Below are 12317 nucleotides of genomic sequence, written 5' to 3'. Positions count from 1 at the left end.
GTCTCATTGAGTATTAGAACTCATTCTAAAATTTAAAAGAGAGAAAAAAAGAGAAATTTGATAATTTAAAAAATTCTCTTTGAGACCATGAAATTCAGATTTAAGCAGCTTTATACAGTATCTGATTTATTAATATTATACATTTGAATTATCAATTATCGTTACATTTGAATTTCAAATTACATTTGAAAATGAAAACAAGCTGCTTTAGAGTTCCTATCTCAGTTGCCTTTTTTGCAAAACAATTTGAGAATTAGGAACCCAAGTTATGTCAGATTGCATCACTGTACAAAACAAATTTGTAATAAGAACAGGATTCATGCTTTTATAAATAAACACAGATATTGTAACTACTTGTCATAATCAGACATGGAGTAGAGAAAAAAAAATTGCCAGCCCGAATGGTTTCCTTCTGATTTGAGAAGCAGCATAATAAAATAATTAAAAGAACTAAATAATCAAAGAAATTGGAATCCAATTCTAGTTCCGACTTAAATAGCACACAAAACCAGGCATTGCAATGTAGAAATCTTGGGGTTTGGAGCTGATGGCCAAGAAAGAATTCTAGAGATATCTTTGGTGTAAATGGTGGTTTTATTAAATCATGAGGACATGACCTGTGGACAGAAAGAGGTGCACTGGGGTTGAGATGGGTCACTGGTTATATATTTTCATGTTGGGAGAGGGTTAGGGATAGTGTAAGTCTCTGAGAAATTTTGGAAGTAAGGTTTCTAGGATCTTGGGGGGCTAGCTAGTTAGGGAAAAATCATTTATTACTGTCTAAGAAAACCTTAGTCATGAGATCTTTCAGGTGTATATCAGTGGGCTGTATCCTTGGAGGACAGATTGCTAAAATGTATTTTGAGGATTAGAGATAAAGGAAATTCCAAAGGAATTTTTATATGTTAAATTAGATTTACAGGACCCTGGGGAGGTCAGGATATTGTTAAACTAAGATTGCCTTTGCCTTTAGCAAAGTGTCAACATTGAGGCAGCTGAGCTATAGAGGAAGATTACCAGTTTCAAGGACTTGTCAGTGGGCTGTAGGCAGTAAGGAGATTTAATTCTATTTTTCTCTTGCCTTTATTTCCCACATCAATGTTGCTAAAAATGTCTGTTTCTAATTTTCTGATTGCCAAAAGATGGCCTATTTCCCAATTTGATCTTAAGGCTAAAATAAGAAAATAAGAAAAATAAGATAGTGCCTGATAAAAAGTAGTTTTTCAATGGTTTGCTCCCCTTTTGAGGACTCTGGTCAAGCATTTACTGTCCATTATTAACTACCTCATTTATTCAGATAAAAAATAATAAATTCTGACTGTATGCTTTTTCTTGTTCTCTACTTTGTCCTCTTCTCTTTCCTCCTTTTTCTCTTCCTTGTCTGTTCCATCTTTTTGTCTTCCTTTTTCTCATTTGTAGCCAGGAATGTCCTGGATGATAGCATAGAGAAGATTAAGAAAAATAGATTTCATTTGTTTTGCAAAATAAGCCAACAGAAGTATTCATGTTTCCTTTGTGACTTGCAAAAAATTTGTGCTTATGCTGGCAAAGAGATAGAAGGGAATAAATTCAGAAACTAGTTAGTATTCTTTTTTTTTAATTTAAAAGGTTAAGGGCTTAAGGATATTCCAATATCCTTAATATTGCTTAATAAAACAATATACTTAATAAAATTACCTGCTCTCTATGATTAGAAATCAGCCCATTGATGAGGCATGTTAAATTAAACATTAATAGGAAATATTAGTAGGAAACATTTAATAAGATATGGGTAATGGAACAAAAGTATCTTTTCTTGTTCCAGGTTATGAATTATTTAACAGGCAGTCTGTAGTTTTTAGTAAGAGATGAGTGTTAATAAGAGTTATTCTACAGGTGTGATATTTATATCCAGAAACAATTAAGCAATTTTAGTGTGTTGATAACCATCTGTGTGGTTATCATTTAAAGATTTTGCTTATTTTTTTGAAGGAGACCGAGAGTACAAGCAGGAGACGGGGCAGAGGGAAAGGGGGAAGTAGACTGCCCGCTGAACAGGGAGCCCAATGGGGCTTGATCCCAGGACTCTAGAATCTTAACCTGAACTGAAGGCAGACACTTAACCGACTGAGCCATCTAGGCACCCCCAAATATTTTGTCTCCAAAATATTTCACATTGAAAATATAATTGTTCATGTATTTCATTTGATTGAACTAAAGGAAACATTCTCTTTTATGTGTGCTTAAAGCAAGCATCAGGAAACATTTTGGTGTAGGTTTTCCTGACCAGCTTTGTGTTTTATTATAGTAAGATTTTACAAAGCCCATCAGTTTAGTGAACAGTTTTTGATGACCTTTTAACATCATGTTTACTTTCCTTCTTCCCACCAGTACTCATTTCTCTTTGTGGACTTTTGTGGTTCTGAGAAGTGGACTCCACACCTGGCTTCTGACATGGGAGGGGAGAACATGCGACTTGTGCTAAACTAATTCAGAACATGATTCAGGTCACTTTATTCCATAGTGACTGAAAAAAGCATGTGACCTAAGCTGGCCCAGTTCAAATGAACCTCAGATAGATACTTACATGCCACTATAAAGCTTCTACTTACTTTTCCCGCCTTTGGATGCTGTGTTACCTGGTTCTGTGTCTTATTTTCAGAGTGAGAAGGAAGCTGTTGGAGGAGCTACTGGAGAAGCTGCTAGAGGGTTCAAACATAAAAATGACATAATTCAATTGATGTCTTAACAAGATCATTCTACTGATGTGGAGTTGGACTAGATGTGGACAGTTAGGAAGCTGTGGCAAATATTAAGGACAAGATAGGAAGATAGACAAAAAATGGTTGCTGCGCAATAGTGAGGAAGTATAAGATTCTGGGTATATTGCCTCTAATAAAAATTTTGCCTCCATGACTCCATGAAAACTGCCTTTCTCAAGGGCATCAATGACTCGATTCTTATCCCTCGTCCTTAAAACATTCTTTCTTTCACATGGCTTCTAGTGAAGTGAAGTAAATTTGTTTTTGTTTTTGTTTTTGTTTTCCCAGAACTGTTAATGTATTAGTACTCCAGGGCTATCTTTAGATATTTTCCGTTTCCTATTTATACTCACTCCATGATCTCAACAAATCTAATATCTTTAAATATCTATTTTTATATGTTGAGGATTCCCAACTTTATATCTCACTCTGGAGCTCTCCTCTGAACTTCAGATTCAAATATACAACTATGTACTCAACATCCCTATATAAAAGGCATGCACAACTTATCCAACACTGAACTTCTGATCTTTCCACTGAAACATGATCATCCTGAATTTTCTCCATCTCATGAAATAGCAATACCCAAATTCTAGTTGTTCAGTTCCCAATCTCATACTCTTGATTCCAATCTCTCTCTTACTCCCACCTCAGTTCCATCAGATCTTGATAAACCTTCCATTCAAAATACACCCCTCAATTATTTAAAATTGCTAAGTCTTAAATTGAATAGAGGCCAACATACTCATTATAACTTGGCAATTTTAATTGAGCATCAAATACCCTTGGACCCCATGGCTCCATGACTATCATTCTGGGAAGTCTGAGGCGGCAGAAAGAACACCCAGTCCCATGCCTGTGCTGTTATATTTGCTAAAATCCACTGGTAAAATTTCTTTTTGTTCCTTGATTTGACACATAAGCACCAGTTTCTCAAAACCAGTACAAATACTCACCAACTTACCTGGTTGTCTGCCATCAGTCCTGTACCCTGCCTGGAGGGGTGAGAAGTTGTATCCCATTACTCCTCCTTGAGTTAAATATGTTCTCATTCCTTGAAATTTTGCCTAAGAAAGCTGAGAGGTGACATTAAATCTCATTTAAATTCATTCCATGTTATTGTGTAAAAATCCATTCACTGAGGAGATAAATACCTTGCTTTTAGTTCCATGTTTAAACTACAGCTTGATTTTTAATAGGATTGTGAGATAACCTTCAGGAAAAACCAATACATGGAGAACAGAATTGAGAGGACTGCAGAAAAATGAATCTCATGATTTAAAGACATTGGAAACCTTTGACTTCAGCAGTGTGCCCACTTTTGGTTTTCTTAGTCATACAATTAAGAAAAACCTATATTGTTTATGTCATTTTGGATTGCGTTTTCTTATTTCTGCAACAAGAGAGTACTAACACATCTATATGCTAATTAGTGATATACATAATAGTAGATATGTTGAAACTCTATACTCTGATGAATAAGAATCAAGATTCATAGACTATCAGCTACATATTTTGGATTTAGCACATATGCATTAAATGCAAGTTATGTTCCATATGCTGGTGATATTGGTGCCATAAAGAGGAAAATACCACATCCTTCCTTTCACAAACGGGGAAAAGAGCCTTAAGAAGCAACTCTAGTTATTCTTACGGTGTTATCTTCTAGGGATTTACAAATAGATACATTATCCTACTAAGGGAAAGGAATGGAGTTGGGAATTGAGTTTATAGCCAATTTATAAAAGGTCATAACATTTCAAGTAAAATATTTAATTTATAGGAAAGAGCATCTGTTGGAAAATTTTTAAGCAGAAAGGAAATACATGATGAGTATGCTCTGGGATGTATCGTTTGGTAGTAGTGTACATGGTGAATTGGTTTTGATAGGTTAACACACTCAAAATTGATAGCCCAGTGAAAGGGCTTTTGTGATATTTAAGTATGGTATCATAACCTCACAACCTTGATATTTTTTCTTGTTTCAAGAGTTTATAATAAGTTATTATTTTTCAGAGTTTTTTTTTTTCCTTTAAGTTGTCCTTTACTGAAGGTTCCTATACAGAATCATACATTAGACAGGACGCCTGGATGGCTCAGTGGTTGAGCGTCTGCCTTCAGCTCAGGGCATGGTCCTGGGTCCTGGGATGGGGTCCTGCAATGGGATCCTGCATTAGGATCCCCTTAGGAAGCCTGCTTCTCCCTCTGCCTATGTCTCTGCCTCTATGTGTCTCTCATGAATAAATAAATAAAATCTTAAAAAATACATTAGAAAATGATGGTCCTCATGTAGTCTGAGCAGAATGATAATATCTAATATTTGTACACTTTTTTTTACTGTCATGAAATATTCAGGAATGTTATGTTGTGATATCACAACAAAACTGTGAGGTAATTGGGCAAGATTTGATACTTAGAAAAATTGCAGCTGAGTTACATAATTGCATGATGGGTGAGTTACGGGAATGGGAGCAGGAGCAGATCATCATTCTCTAGAGATTCTTAGCTTCTCATTTCTCCATTCAGGTTCATAGCAGGCAGAATGGGTCAACACTGACTTTATTCCACCAAAGGAGATTGAATTTAATTTAGTTTCTCAGCTACCTCTTGATCACCTTGATTCAGTGATTAAAGAGTATATCAGTCTTTTTGCTTGCTCTTCTTTCCTCCCATTTTTCTTCATGAAATAGCAATACCCAAATTGCTATTGAGGATCTACTACGTCCCATATGTGCTGATTAGTTGCATTGGGGAATCCTGACTTCATGGAAGGTATGGATTTCCTTCATCTTATTGTGGGATGTAGGAAACCAATTCACCATGTACACTGCTACCAAACGATACATCCCAGAGCATACTCATCATGTATTTCCTTTCTGCTTAAAAATCTTCCAACAGCTGCTCTTTCCTATAAATTAAATAATTTAGTTGAAATGTTATGACCTTTCATAAATTGGCTATAAACTCAATTCCCAACTCCATTCCTTTCTTTCTTTCACTTTCTTCCTTTTCCTTTCTTTTTCTTTCTTTCATAGAGAGGGTTGGCTTGATCTCATTAATCACTTTCTTCTCGACTTATTTGTTGTCCTTGCAAGCAGTAAGTAGTTCAACCTAAAATTTGTCAAGTCATTACCCTCATACTCCAAATTGCCAATAATAAAGTTGAATAAAATTTGCATCCCTGGTAATAATGATGACCTACAGTAATGGAGTTCTTCATATTTAGTAAATAATATAAAATCTGCCCACAGTAAGATGAAGGAAATCCATACCTTCCATGAAATCAAGATTTCCCACTGCAAGTGATTAGCACATATGGGACATGGTAGGTCCTCAATATAAATTCAATATAAATATTTGAATGAAAGGCTAGCTTTTGCTTGCCAGACATATACAAATGGCGCTAGATATCCAGTGGATATTTCATAACAAATATAACTTGATATATATTAATACCCTTAATTACCTTTTAATTTCAGTGTTCTTTTTTTTATTTCAGTGTTCTTGTTCCATCAAATATATTGTGGTATGTTCCTCTACACTAAATTTTTAGCTATTTTTCCTTTTACCTCCAATTTTACATGCACCAATCAATATATCAACTAATCATTTAAAAATAATAAACATGGCATTAAAGAGAGAACGAACTTCAGAATCAACTAAACTTACACGATTCCTTTAAAAGTATTCCTTCCTTGTATGTATTTATTATGTGTCAAAGGGAAGTTGGCTCTTATTCCTTCCTCTTCATAGAAATAGAAGGGATGTTCCATGTTTACCAAAGAGGTGGATATGACAACTATCCTTTTATTTTCAAAAAACGTAGTGTTCTTTTGCATATAACAGGAAATACCTTAAGGATTTTTTGGCAACACATCCTTTTTTAAAATATCTGTGTCAGTCTCACAAAATATAGTCCACAACTTCCAGGTGAAGTTGATTGGTGGGGGGTGAGGGAGGTGGAGGTGGGAGGGAGGGTAACTCATTAAGGGCTTACAGTGACCTACCCTATGTAATTATATAGTCCTTCTTTATTACCTTGCAGTTTAACAAATTACAATTACATTCTAATCTTATCTTCAGGAGAGTAAATCCATGTTATCTTGCCTGGAGTTTTGGGACTTCCCATACATTTTTTTTAATTTTTAAAATTTTTATTATTTTTTAAAGATTTTATTTATTCATGAGGGACACAGAGAGATAGAGTGAGAGAGAGACAGAGAGGCAGAGACACAGGCAGAGGGAGAAGCAGGCTCCATGCAGGGATCTCTAGGATCCTGGGTCTCTAGGATCACACCCTGGGCCAAAGGCAGCACTAAACCGCTGAACCACTGGGCTGCCTCTTCTCCTTCTTTCTTCTTTCTTCTTTCTTCTTTCTTTCTTCTTTCTTCTTTCTTCTTTCTTCTTTCTTCTTCTTCTTCTTCTTCTTCTTCTTCTTCTTCTTCTTCTTCTTCTTCTTCTTCTTCTTCTTCTTCTCCTTCTCCTCCTCCTCCTCCTCTCCCTCCTCCTCCTCCTCCTTCTTCTTCTTTTTTTTTTTTTTTAAGATTTTATTTATTTATTCATGAAAGACACAGAAAGAGAGAGGCAGAGACATAGGCAGAGGGAGAAGCAGGCTCCATGCAGGGAGCCGGATGTGAGACTTGATCCTGGAACTTCAGGAACACACTCTGAGCCTAAGGCAGACACTCAACCACTGAGCCGCCCAGGCATCCCACTTCCCAAACATTTCAATTCAAATTGGCAAAACTTGGTTTAACTGAGTTCACTTAGTTTGAATAAAAAATAAAACTGTTATAAATTCCTGAGATTGGTCATTTCTGACCCAATGCACTCCTAATTGCTTTCCTGCATAGAAATTACTTGAAGCATTGATTAGTAGCATACAGTCAAGGTAAAGATCTTGTGTTAAACAAATACAGAGAACTAGAAATTGATATTTTCCCTCAATTAGCACTTTTTCAACCATTTCCAAATATCCATAATAGTATTTGCAAATAGTCCCCATGTATTAATAAGAATTTAATGAAATTCTGTTGAACATTTAGATGAACTTGGGCACACACATAGTTTTATAAAATGGGATCAATCTTGATTTATATGCACAAACTATCAAAAAGAGAATCACATTTAGTTTAGCAAATTTTTAAAAAATGTGTATTTATTTATTATCCTACTTTACATGTGAACCCATAGTTCAAGATGCTAAGATATAAAAGAAAAATATTTTAAATAATAAGAATTTCCCTTAGGTTGGTCTCAAGCATTCAAGATTATTTTTGCCCTTTCCATTTACCATATGTCAGTCACCTAATATTGTTCTCCTTTATCATTTTTCAAGGTTAATTTATAGTAATACTATAATCACTTGGAAAAGCTTTTCAATATCTCCCAAGCATTAGATGATTCATTATTCTCTCCTCAGAGATTACGTAATTCTCTTCCTCCTTCAGATAATTGCACAGAGCTATAGAATATATAGATTCATCTCTTGATAGAAAAAATAAAAATAAAATGGGAGTTAAACAGTTATCTGTATCTGTGGCATTCATTTACACTATACTCTTTGTTATGTTCTTTAATACTTTCTAATTCTTCTGTTTTTGACACTTCTGGTGGACTTTTACATCTTATTTTCAGAAGCTTCAGCATATTCTGGGATTTAGCACATTACTTCACCCACTTCCTAGGAATCTAATGTAGTATTATGACTTTCACAACTTTAAATATCATCTATGCAGTGACGATGGTCCTCAAATTTTTATTTCCATTTTAGACTGAGTCCTAGACTCAACTGCCACTCCATAGCTCTGCCTGTAATCTGCCTGAAACTCAAAATCTGACTCTGCCCAAACCTGTGCCTCTGTGTCATGTCATGATAATCTGTTCTCTTTCCTTTCTTGACTTTCCTTTTTCCTCCTTTCTTTATTCTTCCCTTCTTTCCTCACTTTCTTCCTTCTTTCCTACATCTGTTTGAGGCATAACTTACCTAAAATATGGTGCACATAATTTCAAGGGTATCTAGTCATTTTAGCTTTTACATATGTTTAAAGCTCTGTAACCAGGACTCCAGAGGACTCCCTTATGCCCTTACCCATCAACACGCTACATTTTGTCTATTTCTGGTCACCTTTTTTGTAATTACAGAACAGGTCTTTAAGATAAAGCAGTGCAAGTCAGTAGGATTGAGTCACTATGCAATTTTATGAAGTTATGAAAGGTATTCTATGCCTGATTATCATGGAACCGTAAGTCTTAAATGTCACATTGTCAGAAAACATCTTCATGAGTATAGAACAAACGATCCCAGAACTTTATAGAAAGGAAAGTTTTCTTTTCAAATAAATACTCTGCATGAATACGTTTTTATTCTGAACTGTCAGTTAATTTTAATAGATCAGGAAACAGCATTGTGTAGTGCTTAAGAGCATCAGGCTTTTGTCAGGCTGTATCTGGGTTGAGTCCATGCTCTGACCTTTGCTGGCTTATTATATCTGGAAAAAGCACTTACCCTCTTATCCCTATTTCCTCTTCTGCAAAATGCAGACAAAGGACTTTTGTGAGGATAAAATGCAAAAATGCATATAAAAAATTCAGCATAGCATTTGGAATGTAGTATGTTTGCTAATTAACTTTGATAGCTCTAAGGGGGAAACCAAGAAGAAATTTAGAACTTATTAAGCATCACTAGTATCTCTTACTTCTAAATACCTTGCATGCATTATTTCACTTAAAAACAAATGAAAAAACATCTCTATTTAAAATAATCAATATCTGATATTTTTTCTCATATACTAACAGCTCATGTCACATCCCCTAAAGTACTGCTTTTTTCCTACTCTTCTTCAGCCTCTCACAGATCTGGAGTCCTAAGGGACTCCCTATATACAGACATCTATTTTTATATTGTTGGAAGAACAACACGAAATTCCTAGAAGTGATTTAAAGATGAGTCCTAGAAGGATTGCTGGACGAAAGGGGAAATGCACATGTACCTTCAGTATTTTGAGTTGGGGAATTAAATAACTTATTTTTATTTTTTGTAAAAATGTTTCAGACAATGAATTTTCTTATCTCTGCTTTATCTATATCCCACAAATGCAGATAGATAATATTTTTATTCTCTTTTTTATAGAAATTACATAATTTATATTTATATTTCCCCCGTCACCCAAGATGTTTTTAATAGAGGGTTTTTAAATTTTCAGGTAGAAAGGCTTTTCTTAGTTTCATTACATAATGAAAAAAATATGTTTTATATTGGTTTTATAGAACTTAGAGATTTTTGTTGTTTTTGTCTAATATCCTAACTTTTTTCTTTATTTTTATTTTAGAGAGATAGTGGGGGGAGAGACAGAGGGAGAGAATCTCAAGTAGACTCCCTGTGGAGTCCGAGGCAGCAATCTCCCCACACAGAGATCATGACCTGAGCCAAAATCAAGAATCAGATGTTTAACCCACTGAGCCATCTGGGTGCTCTATATCCTTTTTTCTTTCTCCATTCTAGATCTAAATAACTTCAAAAATTTTAAAAGATTTTATTTATTTATTCATGAGAGACAGAGAGAGAGAGAGAGAGAGAAGCAGAGACACAGGCAGAGGGAGAAGCAGGCTCCACGCAGGGAGCCCAACATGGGACTCAATCCCGGGTCTCCAGGATCATGTCCCAGGGGAGGGCGGTGTTGAACCACTGAGCCACCCGGGCTGCCCTAGCTCTAAATAACTTCAGAAGAAATAATTTTAATTTGCCAATCTCTCCCTGCTTTCAAAGTGAAAATATCAATAAAGGTCTTTATTTCATTTACAAATGCAATTATCAGCACCAGCTATAAGTCTAAAACTTATATTTAATAAAAATAGAAGGCATAAAATATTGACCTTGTTCAATAAATGTATTGAATAGTGTATATGCAATAAAAGTTTTGAAAACCATGACTCTTTGGGTGCTGCTTATATTTTCTTTTTCTTATGTAGTTTTCTGCCGAGATAATATTGTCTTAATACTTCTGACTGTTTTTAAATTACGAAGGCATCAACATTATGCATTTTTCAACAACTGCATATTTTGTGGATCTTTGTGGGTACTTTGCTTATCTCAGCATATGACGTGTAGATTTGCTTTTGAATTTTTCAGGCACTGGGTTTATTTCTGTTTTTACTCTTCTCTAAATAATATTTAATACTACAGATAAAATTAAAGTTAGCTTTGACCTGGGAATTTCCAGCAAAAGATACAATGGTTTGACTGTCCTTCTCCATTGTCTTTGAAACCATAAGATCTAATTTAGTTGAAAATGATATAATTTGCTTTCACAAACCCAAAATATTGCCATTTTAAATGTTGATTGTATGGTCTAGTATTTATAGTCTCATATATTTTTAAAGATTTTATTTATTTATTTGAGGAAGAATGAGAGCATGAGCAGGTGGGAAGGGGCAGAGAGAGGGAGAGGAACAAGCAGGATTACTACTTAGCAGGGAGCCTTATATGGGGCTTGATCCCAGGATCCTGAGCTGAAGGCAGATACTTAAAGGAATGAGCCACCCAGATGCCCCTAGAGTCTAGTATTTATTAGTTATGTATTTCCAGTCTAGTTTCTATATAGTTAGGTAATTTATCTCTTTTAAAAAGTTTATTTTTTATTTTTAAAAAATTTTTAAATTTTAATCTTAGTTAACATACAGTGTTATATTAGTTTCAGGTGTACAATATAGTAATTCAAGACTTCATACATCACTCAGTGCTCATCAGGATAAGTGCACTCCTTCAACCCCATCACCTATTTCACCTGTCTCTCCCTCTTTCTCATAACCATCAGGTTAACAGTTTTTATTTTTTAAAATTAAACTCAGTGGGTTCAGTATTATGTTTCTAGGAAATTTTTCATTTAAATAATCGTACAAGGGATGCTTGGCTGCCTCTGTGGTTGAGCATCTGCCTTCAGTTCAGTTCATGATCCCAGGGTCCTGGGATCGAGTCCCACATCCAGCTACCTGCAGAAAGCCTGCTTCTCCCTCTGCCTATGTCTCTGCCTCTCTGTGTGTCTCTCATGAATAAATAAATAAATATGTTTAAAATAAATAAAGCAGGTAAAATATAAAAATATTTTACATATTTAATTCATTTTTGTACTTCCAATATTTTCATTATACACCTACATAGTCCATTAATTTCCACAAAAATTCACAAGTAAACTTAAAATTTAACAGACATCTTTTTACCTCATTCTCAGCTGTTTTAGCATGTAGTAGGATGGCAATCTACGTAGCTGGAGTCTGCGTGGAGTAGATGCATCCCACATATGAACTTATGAAGCTTGAGGCAGCATCCTTGACTCCAAATTCCCAGCCAACCCCCATGAACCTCGTCTGCTGATCTATCCTGGATTCTGCAGGCTTCCACAGCTCCAGGGGGCTCCTATGGCTCCAGAATCCTGGCAGGCTCCTTCAACCCTAGGCAGCTCCAATGGCACCAGGCTTCCATCAAGCTCCCATGAATTTTGGTTCCCAGCTCATCCCAGCAGCAGCTTCTCCCTAGGTCTGGGAACCTCCTTTGATACCAGGCTCCCTGCCAAGCTG

General features: G+C 35.4%; 1 long non-coding RNA gene across 3 annotated transcripts; it reads right to left on the bottom strand.

Annotated features, from left to right (window-relative positions):
• Positions 1-292: 292 nt before the first annotated feature.
• Positions 293-12057, bottom strand: LOC140636898 (uncharacterized). Of its 3 annotated transcripts, XR_012034154.1 has the most exons (5): positions 11961-12057; positions 3896-3954; positions 3706-3817; positions 2592-2681; positions 293-1430 (listed from the first exon to the last, which is right to left on the bottom strand). It is a non-coding gene; the product is annotated as an uncharacterized lncRNA (long non-coding RNA). The 3 variants fall into 3 exon arrangements; XR_012034153.1 differs by lacking the exon at positions 3896-3954 and having other exon boundaries at positions 293-1542; XR_012034152.1 differs by lacking the exon at positions 3896-3954.
• Positions 12058-12317: the final 260 nt, after the last annotated feature.

This window comes from Canis lupus, chromosome 7 (assembly GCF_048164855.1).
Source record: "Canis lupus baileyi chromosome 7, mCanLup2.hap1, whole genome shotgun sequence".
Classification (NCBI taxonomy): Eukaryota; Metazoa; Chordata; class Mammalia; order Carnivora; family Canidae; genus Canis; species Canis lupus.
The sequence above is the reverse complement of the archived record's forward strand: the minus strand, read 5'-3'. Positions and strand labels throughout refer to the sequence as shown.